Source organism: Canis aureus, chromosome 17 (assembly GCF_053574225.1).
Source record: "Canis aureus isolate CA01 chromosome 17, VMU_Caureus_v.1.0, whole genome shotgun sequence".
Taxonomy (NCBI): domain Eukaryota; kingdom Metazoa; phylum Chordata; class Mammalia; order Carnivora; family Canidae; genus Canis; species Canis aureus.
Genome location: NC_135627.1, coordinates 1,485,964 through 1,499,701, shown reverse-complemented (window position 1 = coordinate 1,499,701; position 13,738 = coordinate 1,485,964). Strand labels below are relative to the sequence as shown.

At 48.6% G+C, this 13,738-nt stretch overlaps 1 long non-coding RNA gene across 8 annotated transcripts in view; it reads left to right on the top strand.

Annotated features, from left to right (window-relative positions):
* The window catches only part of LOC144287686 (uncharacterized), a 595,958-nt gene extending 583,648 nt beyond the window's left edge, over positions 1–12,310 (top strand). For 4 of the 8 annotated variants that reach the window (XR_013355429.1, XR_013355430.1, XR_013355426.1 and 1 more), the window contains 4 exons: positions 484–627; positions 5,037–5,473; positions 5,898–6,142; positions 11,463–12,310. This is a non-coding gene — a long non-coding RNA (uncharacterized LOC144287686). Of the gene's footprint in view, positions 1–483; positions 628–5,036; positions 5,674–5,897; positions 6,143–11,462 lie in introns of all 8 variants that reach the window. The other 4 variants (XR_013355432.1, XR_013355427.1, XR_013355428.1 and 1 more) reach the window with 4 other exon arrangements.
* The last annotated feature ends 1,428 nt before the right edge of the window (positions 12,311–13,738 follow it).

Sequence of the window (13,738 nt, the reverse complement as noted above, 5' to 3'; positions counted from 1 at the left end):
AAATCTTGTCATTTATAACCTTTAAAGCAACGGGCTCATTTAACACATCAACTCATAGATCATAATCTAGGACAGTCAGCCTGCGTATTTATTTCACTTTTAATGTGTAGAAGCCAGAGCAAACCATGCATGATCTGCAAAAGACCCCACAGCATGCCATCAGCATTTGGAACCATAGAATGAGCCAGAGAGATAACTGCCTCAGGCCCAGGGTGGTGAATATGTCAAGATATGAAAACCCTTTCTGCTCCTAAAAAGAAAATTAAGACGTGATTGGAAATGTCATGCCTTGGGTAGTCTCATAATGAATAATTCCAAATAAATCCCACCATTATTCTGTTTATTTGTTTTACTTAGAAGCTATTTGAAGTCATTGGAGCTGAAAGTATGTTTCAACATGCCAAGTGTATTTACTGTATCTTGTAATCATCTTGCTAACCAGTTCACAGGCAAACAATAATTGGAGTTCTGTGTTTGTTTCAGATACCTCAATGTATACTGCCCACAGATAAGCAATCCAGCTCTGAGACATTTTTAAAGGGGCCGAGATGCCTTCGCTAAAGTGGTCCAGGAAGATGAACACAGAAAGCCATCTTCTGCGTTATTTGAGGATTCAATGGGAACAAGGTATTTATGGCAGAGATGCTTAATGAAGTATGCATGCACTGAATAAATATTTGATGTTAGTTGATACGGGGGTGGGGTGGGGAGGAAGGTTCTGGAAGGAAAGGATAGGAACACCAAACTAACCAGTCACTTTAATGTGAGAAAAAGCCCCCAGAGTGGGAGTCAGGCACATGGCTCCCATTGACACCTGTGCTGGCATCATGACCTTCAAGGATGGACAGAGAGGGTCTCCAGAAAGACACTAAGTAACTCAGAGTTGCACTATATCCTACTTCCTTCAGTCATCTCTCTGTGACTTTCCCTCTCCATGCTTTCTCCCCGAGCTGGGTCAGTGAGTATGTGGGTGCATGTGCATACATACATACACACATGTGCATGCGGGCACACTGCATGCTGCACAGCCAGGGAGGGGGTGACAGCAGCCACATTTAAAATCCTAGGTCTGTTGGTTTGGTGGCTTTACCCCATTTTGCTTTTCCACATTCCTCCAAGGTAAGCTTTTAGTGGGATAAAAATTTGCCTCCATGCAAATGTATGAACATGAGTAATTAAAAGAAGAAAAAAAACACTAAATTGAACCTTAAAAAGAAATTAAAATTTAAAAATTCACTGGTAAGTAGTTTAAGTGGTTCTTTTGAAAATAATTGTTGCTCTCTCTCTGGACTGAATCCTCTTTTCATCACAGAGGCTAGTTTCACAGATCAGCAGTTGTCGGTGAGGGAAAAAGAGGGGTTTGGGGACCAGGGAGTATCTATAGGTAGAGTTTGGGCATTGTTGAAAGCACATAGGTAAAAATTCTGTATCTCTGGGAGAAGAGCTGATTCTGGGTAATCATCCAGATCAACACCCCTCTCTCCCTCTCTGGAGTACGAGAAACAAACCAAACCATATACACCAAGCCTAAATTATTCACTTCAGGGGACCCCTGGGTGGCTCAGCAGTTTAGCACCACCTTGGGCCCAGGGTGTGATCCTGGAGTCCCAGGATCGAGTCCCACGTCAGGCTCCCGGCATGGAGCCTGCTTCTCCCTCTGCCTATGTCTCTGCCTCTCTCTATGTCTATCATGAGTAAATAAATAAAATCTTTTTAAAAAATTATTCACTTCACTTTGGCTGACACCAAACATATATATATATATATATATATATATATGTATATATATATATATATATATATATATATATATATCATATATATGTGTGTGTGTGTGAGGTCACACTGATTTGAGGGGAATGTGCATGCATCACATAAATTAAAGAATTGAATCCTCTCTGTAGCCTCGGTAATTTCTAGAAACAGTAGCAATCAGATCTTTACCCTCGATTGTTAGCTTATTACCGATGAAAGAATGTTTTTCTTTTTTTCTTTTTTCTTTTTTTCTTTCTTTTTTTTTGTGAGTTGAATGGATAATTGTCTCAATTCTACATTTTTAAATTACATATAACTATAGAGTGTGTGTTGCATGTGTTGACTACATATTATTTTAACACATCTGTTAATTTTTAACAAAGTTAATTTCTACAGAATAGTGGGTAATTCTGAAAGTATCGTAGGCAAAATGTTACAAACTCATCATCCAACTAGCACAACTGTATGTACTGTATTTCCTTGGTTCAAGACACACATTTTTAGTTTTATCATCTCTGGAATCTGCACACATCATTACCACCAGTGACAATTGTTAAGTTGTTTCTTTTCATGGTGGCACACAAAATAAAGATGCATCCTATAATAAATGGTGTCTTAGGCTTGTTGAGAAAAACAAGTGCATGTGTGTGGGATTAACCTGTGGATAATTTCTTGTCCATATGGTTTAGGGTGAGGAGAAATTGTGTGTCAAAGATCACATATTCTTCCCTAATACTTCTTTACGTGGGAATTATAAATTATATCCCCAAACTTCAGCATGGCTTTTATTTTTATTTTTTAAAAGATTTTATTTATTTATTCATGACAGACACACAGAGAGAGAGAGAGAGAGAGGCAGAGACACAGGCAGAGGGAAAAGCAGGTTTCATGCAGAGAGCCTAATGTGGGACTCCATACCGATACCCGGATACCCTGATACCGGAACTCCCTGAGCCAAAGGCTGACACTCAACCCCTGAACCACCCAGGCGTCCTAGCATGGCTATTTTTATTCTAAAAAGTCTTGTATTTACAAGTGATTCACACTGGATTGCAATGCGTATTTGACAGAGGGTTCCTCTTGCCTTGTCCATCACCAACTGAAAGAGCTACAAATGAAAACTCCCAAAGACTCTCAAAAGATGAAGCATGGAGATCAGTTTCCCAACTGGTACCAAGTGTGATGATGAGTCAAAAAAAAAAAAAAAAGAATCACCCAGTTAGTATCCTTGAATGGGATTTAATTAATATTTTAAATTTCAAGATGAGCATTCAAATGTGCAGCTAAATACTGAGCTATATTTGTGCTTGTTTCCTGGAAACTTTACAAGGCAATTATTGTAATGCAGAAAAATCTCTACCACTGACCCCTCAACCGTGCCACGCGGTATTTCCAGGCTGAATTCTTTCTGCGTCTCTCCTCAGAGCCAGAAGTCTTGGAGAGGATTGGAAGCCAATTTTAAACATTATTAGGTCAGTTGGAGGTGGTGTGGGCTCAATAGATAGAAGAGGAAGAACATGTTTAGATTTTTAAATGTTTAAATGATAAGGATTCCATGCAAGAAAGCAGACATGTTGGCTCAATGCTCCCACCCCTGCTTCTTACCACAGCATGCCAGCTGGTGGGGCAGAGGACACACATGCACGTCCACAGGTGACTGTCCACCTCGTCTCTGGCAGAGGGCTGGTTCAATGGTCAGGTCACTGCTGCCTCACTGTCAGCCCCTCTGCCCCTTACCTCGTTGTGTTCCTCCCGGTGGCATCAACCTCACCATCCTATCCGTACCATTTAAAGGGAATTACCTATTACTTCAATTATCTGTCCCTTATCAACCGATGTTACACTACAAGGATTTGCAATGAAAGGACACAAAGAGAGAGCAAGTCATGGCACATGGCCAAATAAAAGAGTAATGTTCTGGTGAATTTAGCCTAAATAATTTACTGCTATGGAAAAGTGGAAGGTGAACCCTTTGACCAATAAATCTCTCCTGCCCGTGAAACCCTTATCTGGTCTGCTCCAACATACTCCACACGAGGAAGCCATCATCATTGGCTCTGGTTTGTTATTTGTAAACCTTGATCTTCTGCACTCAGTGTCCTAAATATGGATAATTAGCATCAGTTTATCACGCTTCTGCATATTTCCTCTTCTCTCCAAACATGCATGCTTCTATTGGCTGCCATTCTGCCACAGAAGATTATGCAGACAGATTGCAGAGAATGAATGTGCTAAACGAGATTAGGAAGGAATAGAAATAGCAACTTGGCCAATAAATTCCTCGTGAGAGCCTTATCATACAATTACACGTTGACTTGTTTCACACTCTCCCAGCCTCTTAATCCAACACCCCCACCAAGAGTAAAATTTCACTAATTTCTGAATTACTGCATATCCCCCTGACTTGTTACCGAGAATGTTTGGAAGGTGAAAGGCTGCTGAAAACAACACATCAAACTTTACAATAAAAACATTAAACTTAACATGTCAAATGGGTGGTCTGAATTTGGGATGTTTAAAGCACGTTAGCATCCAGGAATGAATGCACGAAGCCTTGGCACGGAGAGATACTGAACTTCTCTCTGAACCCCAAATTCTCTCATTTTCCCCTTTTAGGGGTTCTGAGCTGTGTGCTCCTGAGCAGAGCTGTCTGATGTGCTTTAGGACAGGACCAAGCATTTGCTTCTTTGCTTCCCATTCCTGCTGCTAACAATCCGATGCCCCTGAGTACTCGTGGGCACAGCACTAGAACCCTGAGTACAGCTCTCTCCTCGCTCAGACACGTTTCCCGTGGATGGCTTCTTACGCACGACTTTCATGCAGAAAGAGAATTCTTGCCCATTTCGTGTCTCAGGAAACTGTGGTGACCAAGAACGCTGCCCTAGGGCATCCGCAGAGGGAGCCCTCCCCTCCTCGCCTGCCTGCCGGTGAATGTTACTTTCCACAGGGCTTTACAATCAGCCAGGTATTTAAAGAGGCCCATTAAGCTGTTCCCTGGGCCAGGAGACTATTTATAGCACAGAGCAGCCGTCAGGCATTCGGATGCACCCAGCAAAGCAAGCCACTGTCTCAGGAAGCGCCTCTGTGGGCCTGGGGTTATGCTCGCTGGCGGGAAGGGAAATCCAGATCACATCCTCAAAATGGTACATCTGTGCTGGCAGAAGAGTAGAGGCTTCCAGTTCATGGTGAGAAAAACTCATTAGCTAAAGAAGTTCACAGTGATTGTAAACAGGTTTTATGCACAGATCATTATGTTGCCTTCACTTTTTTTTCCCTCCAAGGAGGACCTTCCCCGCAGTCCTGAGAAGAGATTCCACATTCCCGAGCGCCTGCCTCCAGACTCTGAGCTCAGAGATGAAAGTGGACAACATTCACTCAGCAAAGACGTCCTGGGCGCCTCCTACGTGCCAGACACTGTTCTAAGAGGACGGGGTGTGACCAAAGAGCCCTGCCCTGGACACGCTGACTGTGAGAGGGTGCTGGTCTGTCTTGATGTGACGAGTATGCGCCTGCCTTTGGCAAGCTGGCTCATCTGCTGGCTGTCAAGACTTTACCTTTTCACAGAGCCAAAGCCAGCCTGGAGAGGCTTTCCCTCCAACTACCTTGGTAGGGAGAGTGAACCGTGGCCTGCCAGCCGGGCCTCCAGAACCACAGCCATCAGCACCACCACACCTCAGGTCCTGAAGTCACCTGTCTAGAAAAAACAAACACATCTCAGGTGTCAGAGAAGCACTGCTTTCCTCTTTTCCGAAGCCACTGGGGGATGGCGGGGAAGGGGTAGGACTGGCCTGCGGCTTTCCTTTCCTGAGGGAAAGGTTTGGAGGCTCTGCACTGCTACTACAAGGCCTCTGAGGTTTGGCTTCCTCCCCAGCAAGCTCCCAGCAAGGTGCAACTCACAGGCCTACACCGAGGCCCCAGGTGGGAGGCTCCCTAGGGGACCAGAGCTGGGGACCCTCCCTGAAAACCTGAAATCAGATGGGGAGTTACAATAACTGGCCTCTCCTGCCTGTGTCACGCTTCCTGGGCTGGGGAGCTAAGCTGGGGGGGAGGGCAGCGAGAAGGAGCCGTTTGCCATTAATCTGGGAACAAACGGCTAACCTCGGTGACTGGAATTCTCGCTTTTCTTTTCTCACTTTTCTCAGTGTGGGGAAGCGCGGAGCCCGCGCGGAGCGATTGTGAGGGGCTCTGCTGGAATTTGGCAGCGCGGAGGCTTGGAGAGCAGCCCCATGCTGGCTCCTATTCAGCCGGCCAGTTCTCCTCGAGCTTTGGAAGTTTCGCTCAGCCGTGCACTCAATGGCTTCACAAAGCTGATTACAAGCTTCAGCGCATTCCTGAAGGAGCCAAAAGCGACGCAGGTGCAAACGAGCCGAGGGAGCCCCTTATCCCGGTGACAGAATGGGACAAGCTGGGAAAGGCTTGGACCACACAAATCCAAGCTCACCAGGCAGCAGAAAGCCTGCCTTGGGAACCGGGGGTCATTATCCGCCCTATTCAGCGGGGCCCAGGGACCCTGGGGGCCCGGAGGCCGCCCCGCTCAGGAGTGCCGGCGTGCCCTCGGCAGTGGGGTCCCCGGGGGCCTGGGGCCCGCGGAGGGCAGTGCGCTTGCACCCATGGGGTCGGGGAAATCTGTGCTCCGACATGCCCGTGTCACATCGGTAGGGACACGGGAGAAAAAGCGCGCAGGAGGCCACCGAGCGTGCAGGCAGCGCGCAACGTGTGTCCACCCAGCGTCCAGACCGCACTGCCCTGTCTCTGCCCCGGCGTGGCTGCGGGCCCCGAAGGCCCCCCCGCCGCTGACACTCAGCTCCAAGGGTCACTCTGCGCCCTGTCGCTCCCAGTCCCCTTTCCCATCGGTTCTCCTGGCGACCGGGTCCGGGCGGGGGCAGCCGCCAGAGGGCCGGTGAGGGTGGGGCAGGTCATGGGGCCGCCCCTTGGAAGGGCTCTGGACTCGGCAGGACGCCTTTGCTGCGAGTGCGATTCCGGGGCGGGAGGAGGGCGGGCCGGGCCCCTCGGGGAGAACCGAGGACGTCCTGGCGGGCTGGGGCTGGAGGACCGGAGCGGGGCCGCGGGGGGCGGGGGACGCGGGCCCCAGACCCGGACGCGGCCGGGGAGCCTGCGAGCGGGGAGGAGGCACAGGGGTGGAGCTGGCACGCGGGCGTCCTTGGGGGGCGGGGGGCGGCCGCCAGCCCGCGCCAGGTGCCGGGCGGTGAGTGCGGGCGAGCCGGGCGCTGGCGTCCGCGCGTGGGGCCCGGACCGGGGTCCGCCTCGTGCGCTCCCCCTGGCCGCGCGCCGGACCTGGCTGCGCCCGGGGGTCCCCGCGGGCAGGGCCCGGGCAGGGCGCTCGCGCCGACGCTCTTTTGTCTGATAACTAATTTGAGTTAATGCGATCTTTATGTAAAGCTAACAGCGGATAATTGTCTATTTTCTCGCCAACAATCTCCATCACAATCACTTATCTGGAAACCTGCGGCTGGATTAATCGTTATATTCCCGAGATGAGCGTCTGCTGCAATCCGCAGCGAACGCCGGTGGGGACGGGGAGGCGCCTCCCGGCGCTTGCGGGGCCGCGTGCGGGCATCCCTGCTCCGGGCCGCCGCCGGGTGCGCCCGGGCCTGGTGCCCACGCGCGGGGCCGCAGAGCGCCTTCCGCAGGGCTCGCTGGTCGGCGGGCGGGGGGCGGGGGCGGGGGCGGGGGCGGCGCGGGAGGCGGAGGGAGCGAGCGGGGGAGCGGCGGGAGGGGGCGTCCTGGGGCCCTGCGGGGCGGGGCGGGGCGGGGCGCGGCCGGGGCCGGGCGCTAGGGCTTGGCCAGGCGGCCTCCAGGTCCACGCGGCGGGGGAGTTGTCGGTGCCAGGATCACGTCGTCTGATGTGGGAGAAAGCATGCCCGCACCCCTTATTTTCTGCAGAAGAGGTTCTCCCTGCCTTTCTGGGGGTCGCTGCAGCTTCACGACGCCCTGCCCCTGCTCCCCGCGGTCCCTCCAGCTGCATCCCGGCATCTGCAGATCATGGGCAATCTTTGCACTCCCATGACTGAAGTCTCCACGGAGAGGCCCTGGGGTGTGGAGGCGCGCCCCGGGGCCGCAGGCCCCACTCTGCCCCTGAGCTGCCCCTGGGTGAAGTGCATCTGCAGATGGAGCCGCGTTCTCGGGGAAAGGCATGACCAAAGTGGAAACAGCCGTGTGCAATGAAGTCCGCGCGGGGGTGGCGGTTCTCTGTGCGTGTGATTCGCCCCGCGGACTCCAGTGTGACCCTGACTTGGGAAGCCAGGTGCCATGTGTCTGGTAACTTGGAAGTAAACTCATTCTGTTTACTTCAACTCAGATTTGCCAGCCAAGGGAGCACCAAAAGCCACTTTTGGAAACAGTGTTTTTGGAAAAGAGAAACTCAGTCTCCGTTTGTGACAGTTTTTGGCCTCAGAGAAGGAAACTGTTTCCCTTTTGGCAGACTCGGAGAATTCTAAGAGCAAAGGCACACACTGAAATAAAAAATGCCATAAATTATTGGATTTTTGCATAAAGGAAGACCCCAAATTACCCCCCAAATAGCGCATTGTAAAGTCCTGTTAAAATCCCAAGTCTTCAATTTTCCTCTCCAACAGCTTGATGAGGTCTCTAAAGGCAAACTAGTAAATCCGCCCTTCCAGCGGGCAAGCCCCGCCCCCACCGAGGTTCCCAGGGCAGCTTTTTGTTGTGGCCTTGGGGAATCACCCCACTTCATCTCTCACCTGAATCTTGTCATCCTGGCCATCTTGAAGTGATCTGTGAACAATGCTGATCCCTGCGACAGACCCGCTGGTCAGTCAGGCAGAACAGACTATGCAGATGGAGGAGAGAGGCGAGGCCCCGGGAACACTGCGCCCATTGTCTTGGGCATTTCAAAGCGCAGAGCAGCTGCGCAGACTTGTCGCCCTGGATCCTCGCTTGCCACACTAATGTCATCATTGCAAAACATCAGATTTTGAACACTATACAATCCGAATTCATTAGCAGCCTTCTCGGCAAAGGTCTCTCTTCTCCGTGACAAGTTTCAAACTCCAGATCCCCTTCTGTCGGGAGGGGAAGGGGCAGGGCCGCAAGTGACAGCCACTGACGATCCATAGTTCTCTTTCTGGTGAATTCGCAAACTGAAAAACCTCCTTGAGGTTCAGAGCTCAGACGTCTGGCTCAAGTGACTGAGATTATGAGGGTGGTTTTTTTTTTTTTCTTTTTTTGCATTTTCTAAGTGTTCCTGGCAAGTTTAAATCACCAAGAGCAGCCAGCGGAACAGGTGGAGTGCATCTAACAAAGACAGCATCTTCTGCGCCAGGGATAACGCTCTGAGAGTTCTTGAAGTTTTTTTCTTTAGATTGAACGCAGAACAACACATATTAGAGTAGTTGTGCCCCCAAAACAAACAAGTTATACCAGGCAGCACTCCTCAGCAGCGCTGCTACAAACAGCTCGCCATCCTTGAGCACCACCAGACATGGTCCCAGCCGCAGGGACTGCTGCTCCCAGGGCTGCGGCCACCATGCTTCTCCCTCTCCTCCCTGCCTTGTGCTCCCACCCCCACCTTCCAGGGTGACCTTATTTTCCAGAACCATGGGCAGGAGGGGCAGGCTGTGCTGGCGGGCCCAGGGCATCCCCCTGCATCCCACTGCATCCCCGAGGTCAGGTCCAGGTCCGAGGGAGGGCCCAGTGCTGGCAAAGTCTGCTTCCCTCCTCCAACCACCGACCTATGTTAATATGTCTTTCTGCCTCTTTACTCAGGATTCCGTGTAGATCCATCCTCTCCCTTCCTCATCCTGGGCTGGAAGTTTTTCCCAGAAGGCAGTCAACACCAAGAGAGGCTCTAGGTCATTCCCAGCCCTGAGCTGAGAAGCACATGTGCAGATGGAAGGCGCGCCAGGGCCAAGTCTTCCCTGGTGCCAGAGGCCCCCTGGCACCCCTCAAAGCCTCTTCGGGTGCCTCTAATTTCTTGACAAACTGAAGGGTAGGATTTGGAAGGGGTGAAACCAAATACAGTGTTTGTAAACATAAGGAGAACCAGAAGTAAATGGAGAGGAGGCCCTGTTGGTGTGTCTTGTTTGGGGCTGGGAGGGCAGGTGGGATGGGCCCAGCCTAGTAATCTGGTTAAATGTGTCACCCTTAGGAGGTGACCTAGAACACTCCTTTTTCTCTCTGGAAAACTTTAGGACTTGGACCCTGCTGCTGCTCATGGACGTGTCTGAGTGTCTTCCCATGTCTTCCCGCGTCCATGTGCCCAACCTCTCCCACCAGGTCCACCACAGCTGGGGCAGGGCTGGAAGCCACAGGTGCTCGGAGATCCTGCCTGTGGTACACACACAGGATGATGTGGGTCCAGCCAGGGGAGACCAAGTTTTTGCAGGGATCTCTCCGGGGTGTAGACAGCATTCTGGTTCATTGGGAGTATCCAAAATAGGTTTGCTGAAGGACTGATGAGGCCCTGGCCATGGGTGGAACGAATGGCCACAGGAAAGCTGCAGTGGCCCACATGGGCCTGTTCCTGGCAGAGGCGGCTCCCGGGACGGCCAGGCCCCTAACCCTGGGCTGTGAGCCTGGATGCGCCTACCTTGCTCCCCGCTGCGCCACATTCTCACGCACCCTAACACTCACAGCCCCACCCAACACACGCAGTGTGCACTCACGTTCGTACAAACACCCAGAGGCGCCTGGGGATCCTGGGGTCCTGCGGCACAGGCTGGCTGAGGAGGGCGGTGGCCAGTGACCCCCGGCTCCTCATGGCAGGAAAGCCACACTCTGGAAAGAATACTCTGTTGGCTACACACACAAGGATGAGTGAGCTGATCTTTACAGAATTCAACACATCAGCGGTAAAGTGATGTCTGTGGAGGACAGTGTGGGTTGTTTCTTGACCCTTTCCCCTGGGCTTTCAGAGCAGGTCCTTCTGAGCTTGCCAGAGGGGCCTGCGTTACCACTGTTTCTCGTGCTTCCACGTTTGTTCTTTCTCCCAGCGTGTTCTCCCTGGCCGCCCACCCACACTCTGTGCCCTGCGGCCCCTGAGCATTTAGACATGGCCAGTCCACGTGGAGGTGTGCAATGAGCATGCAAGACACCAGCTGTTCAAAATGTGATGGGAAAGAAAGCACATACACTACCCCACCGATCATTTAAAAATCTTCTTTTCATGCTGAAATGACTGTATTTCGGATATATGGGGTAAAATAAACACATTTTTGAAGTTAATTTCACTTGCTTCTTCCACTTTTTAAAAATGTGGCTTTTGGGGCATTTTAAGTGACCCACGTGGCTCCCGATTGTGGCTTGCTCCGTGGGGCAGCCTTCGCCTTTACCTCCGCTCCTCCAGGAAATGGAAGAGGAAAAGCAAAGATGGAAATGCTGAGCACATGGGTTAGGGGGAGGCAGAGCAGAACCTGCCCTGTTACAGTTGCTTTTGGAAGATGATGCATTATCAAGGCTCCTTTTCTTCCAGGAGAATGCGCAGTGGGGGTGGGGTGGCAGTGCGCATTGTATTTTATTGCTTGCTTCATTTTCTCTCCATTTTAACTTTAATTCTGCCTAATTGCTGTATTGTGATCGCAGTTGGCAATCTTAAATGAACTCTCAAATAACTTTTGAGGAATCTGGCTACAAATGTTAGATCATGATGAAATGTAAATCACAAAAGGTTATTGTGTAATGTCCACACAGGCCCCAAGCAACCCTTTCCTGTCATTTTCAAATTTCAGGTCAGCGTTTGGGTGTTTTTCGGCTGTTCCCCTTCCCTTGGGAGGCGTTACCACCACCGCCACTGCCGCCACCACTGCCATCTGAACAAAACAAACAAACAGCAGACCTGAGCAAGAAGCTACAGCCCCTGAAAGTGCTTTCTGCGGAGCAAGAATGGAATTGCTTCCAGATTTGTTGACTTCTATGATGGACTCATAGCTTTAAAAATCTGTGGAGTCACACCTTGGTCAAAAATATTACAATAAAACATTTGCAAACATTTTTAATTTTAAATACAGTATCTTTAAATGGTCCATGTTAACATCTTAGAGACAAGATATCTACAAGTAAAGTTACAAAACTTAGAAATCATATTTCATCTTTTGATGATAGCAAGAAAAAAGACACTGCTGAGAATATTGTTTATAGTAAATTCAGTATAACTGCGGACATTCTACATGCATGTAAACTTGATATGCACACACTGTATTTTTACATATTTACTTTTGGAGTATTATATAATTAATGAAGAATCGATTCAGCAAAAATGTGAGTTGAGTCTACTTTGCCAATAAATTGGGAGTATCTCATAAACAATTTTGGGTAAAATTTAGAAATTATTTTTATTGTAAAAGGAACTCTCCTGTTGCTCATTGTTAGTATGTCCACTTAATGTTCTATTTTTGGCCAAATTAAATTTAACTAAAGGAAAAGGAAAATGTAGAGTACCAAGAATGATCAAGATTCTGTGGGTAAGTTAATTGAAATGGTTTATTCTTTGTACTAATTCCTTGGAAAATATCACTCTTGTTATTTGAGACTTGTGTTCAATTAATAAGAAACTAATAGAAATAGTTATTTAATCTGACTTCCTTCCTGTTGTTTTTTTTTTTAAAGTGTATCCAGGGAAATAACTAAATACATAACATGTACCTTGCTGAAGAGCCACCGACATTCCATTAGAAACTTAGGTGACCTCACTCTGGATGTGTAGGATGGCATATTTATTAGTATGACAGGTGGTTTATTTCCATGATGATTCATGTTTGCTGTCATTGAACTTACTGGAATAACTATAGAAGCAAACTGTAAGAATTTAACCACTTACTGTCAACCTTGCTCTTCTACTTTTTTGGGATCATCCCAGAGTAGAAGAACCAAACATTATTAAAAAGCATCGAGGAGAGAAATCCAGGCACGTGGCCCCCAGACTGGCAGTATGAAGATTCTATGCTAGCAAAGTTCCCCGTTAATTTGTTCTGCTTCTTTAATATGCAAATTGCGTGGCCTCATTTGCTCCATCATATTATAAAACTAGAAAGATTCCATTCACTTTCCTGTTTTTCTTTTTCCCCTAAAGACGATAATGGTTATACACTTTCAAATATTTGAAGACAAGATATTCTGGATAAATAATCTAAGATTAGCTAAATTAGGTCAATGTCCACACAGGGCCAGTGAGATATGTCCCTTGTGTTCAAATTATCTGGTGTCAGCTACATTGATTGAAAAAGCAGTACCGACCAAAAAAAAAAAAAAAAAAAAGTCTTATTACAAGATATCTCAAAAACAGATAAGAAAGCAACGAAGCCCTCTCGTAAATGAGGGAGCTTATCTAGATTTTAATATGGTGGTAAGCAAATTGTACATGTTTTTGCAAGTTAGGCAACTTACGTGGGAAGCGGACATTTCTCAAGTTTCTGTGATTCTAAGCCAGTCACTATAGTTTGCATATCCGCCCGTTGTTCATGGGGTCTTTGTTCTTTTCTTCAAAAGACATTCCATAGAAAGGCTGAAATATTATCAAATTTGAGGCACATTGTCTGGACTGTTTAACTCCTTCTAGGATGGACAGGAGGCTGATGATGCCCAAGAACCTCTGTGCGAGGGCCCTTCCTGCTTATCTGTTTATTTTTGTTACCTAACTTCACTCACTGTCTCCCTCTGAAAACTGCCAATAATATTGATAAGATTCCTCGTAAATAGGACCGAAACAAGAGCTAGAAAAGAAAGTCCTTGAGCCTTTTCTATAGAGATCTTGCTGCTGGAATCAGAAGGGTCTTGCAGGTGATTCTCAGAAGCTGCAGTCATGGTGGACAGGAGTGCACACCCCGCTCTAGCCCCATCCTCTCAGGAACCTTCTCTCACCAAAGCTTATGTCATTGTTCCTCCTGTTGCTGTTATAATTTATTTACTATCACAAAAGAGATTTTAAAAGTTGATGATTTGATCTAATTAATAGAATGACTGATTGGTAAATATGTTTCACGAACACACACTGACTAGTCTGACAACA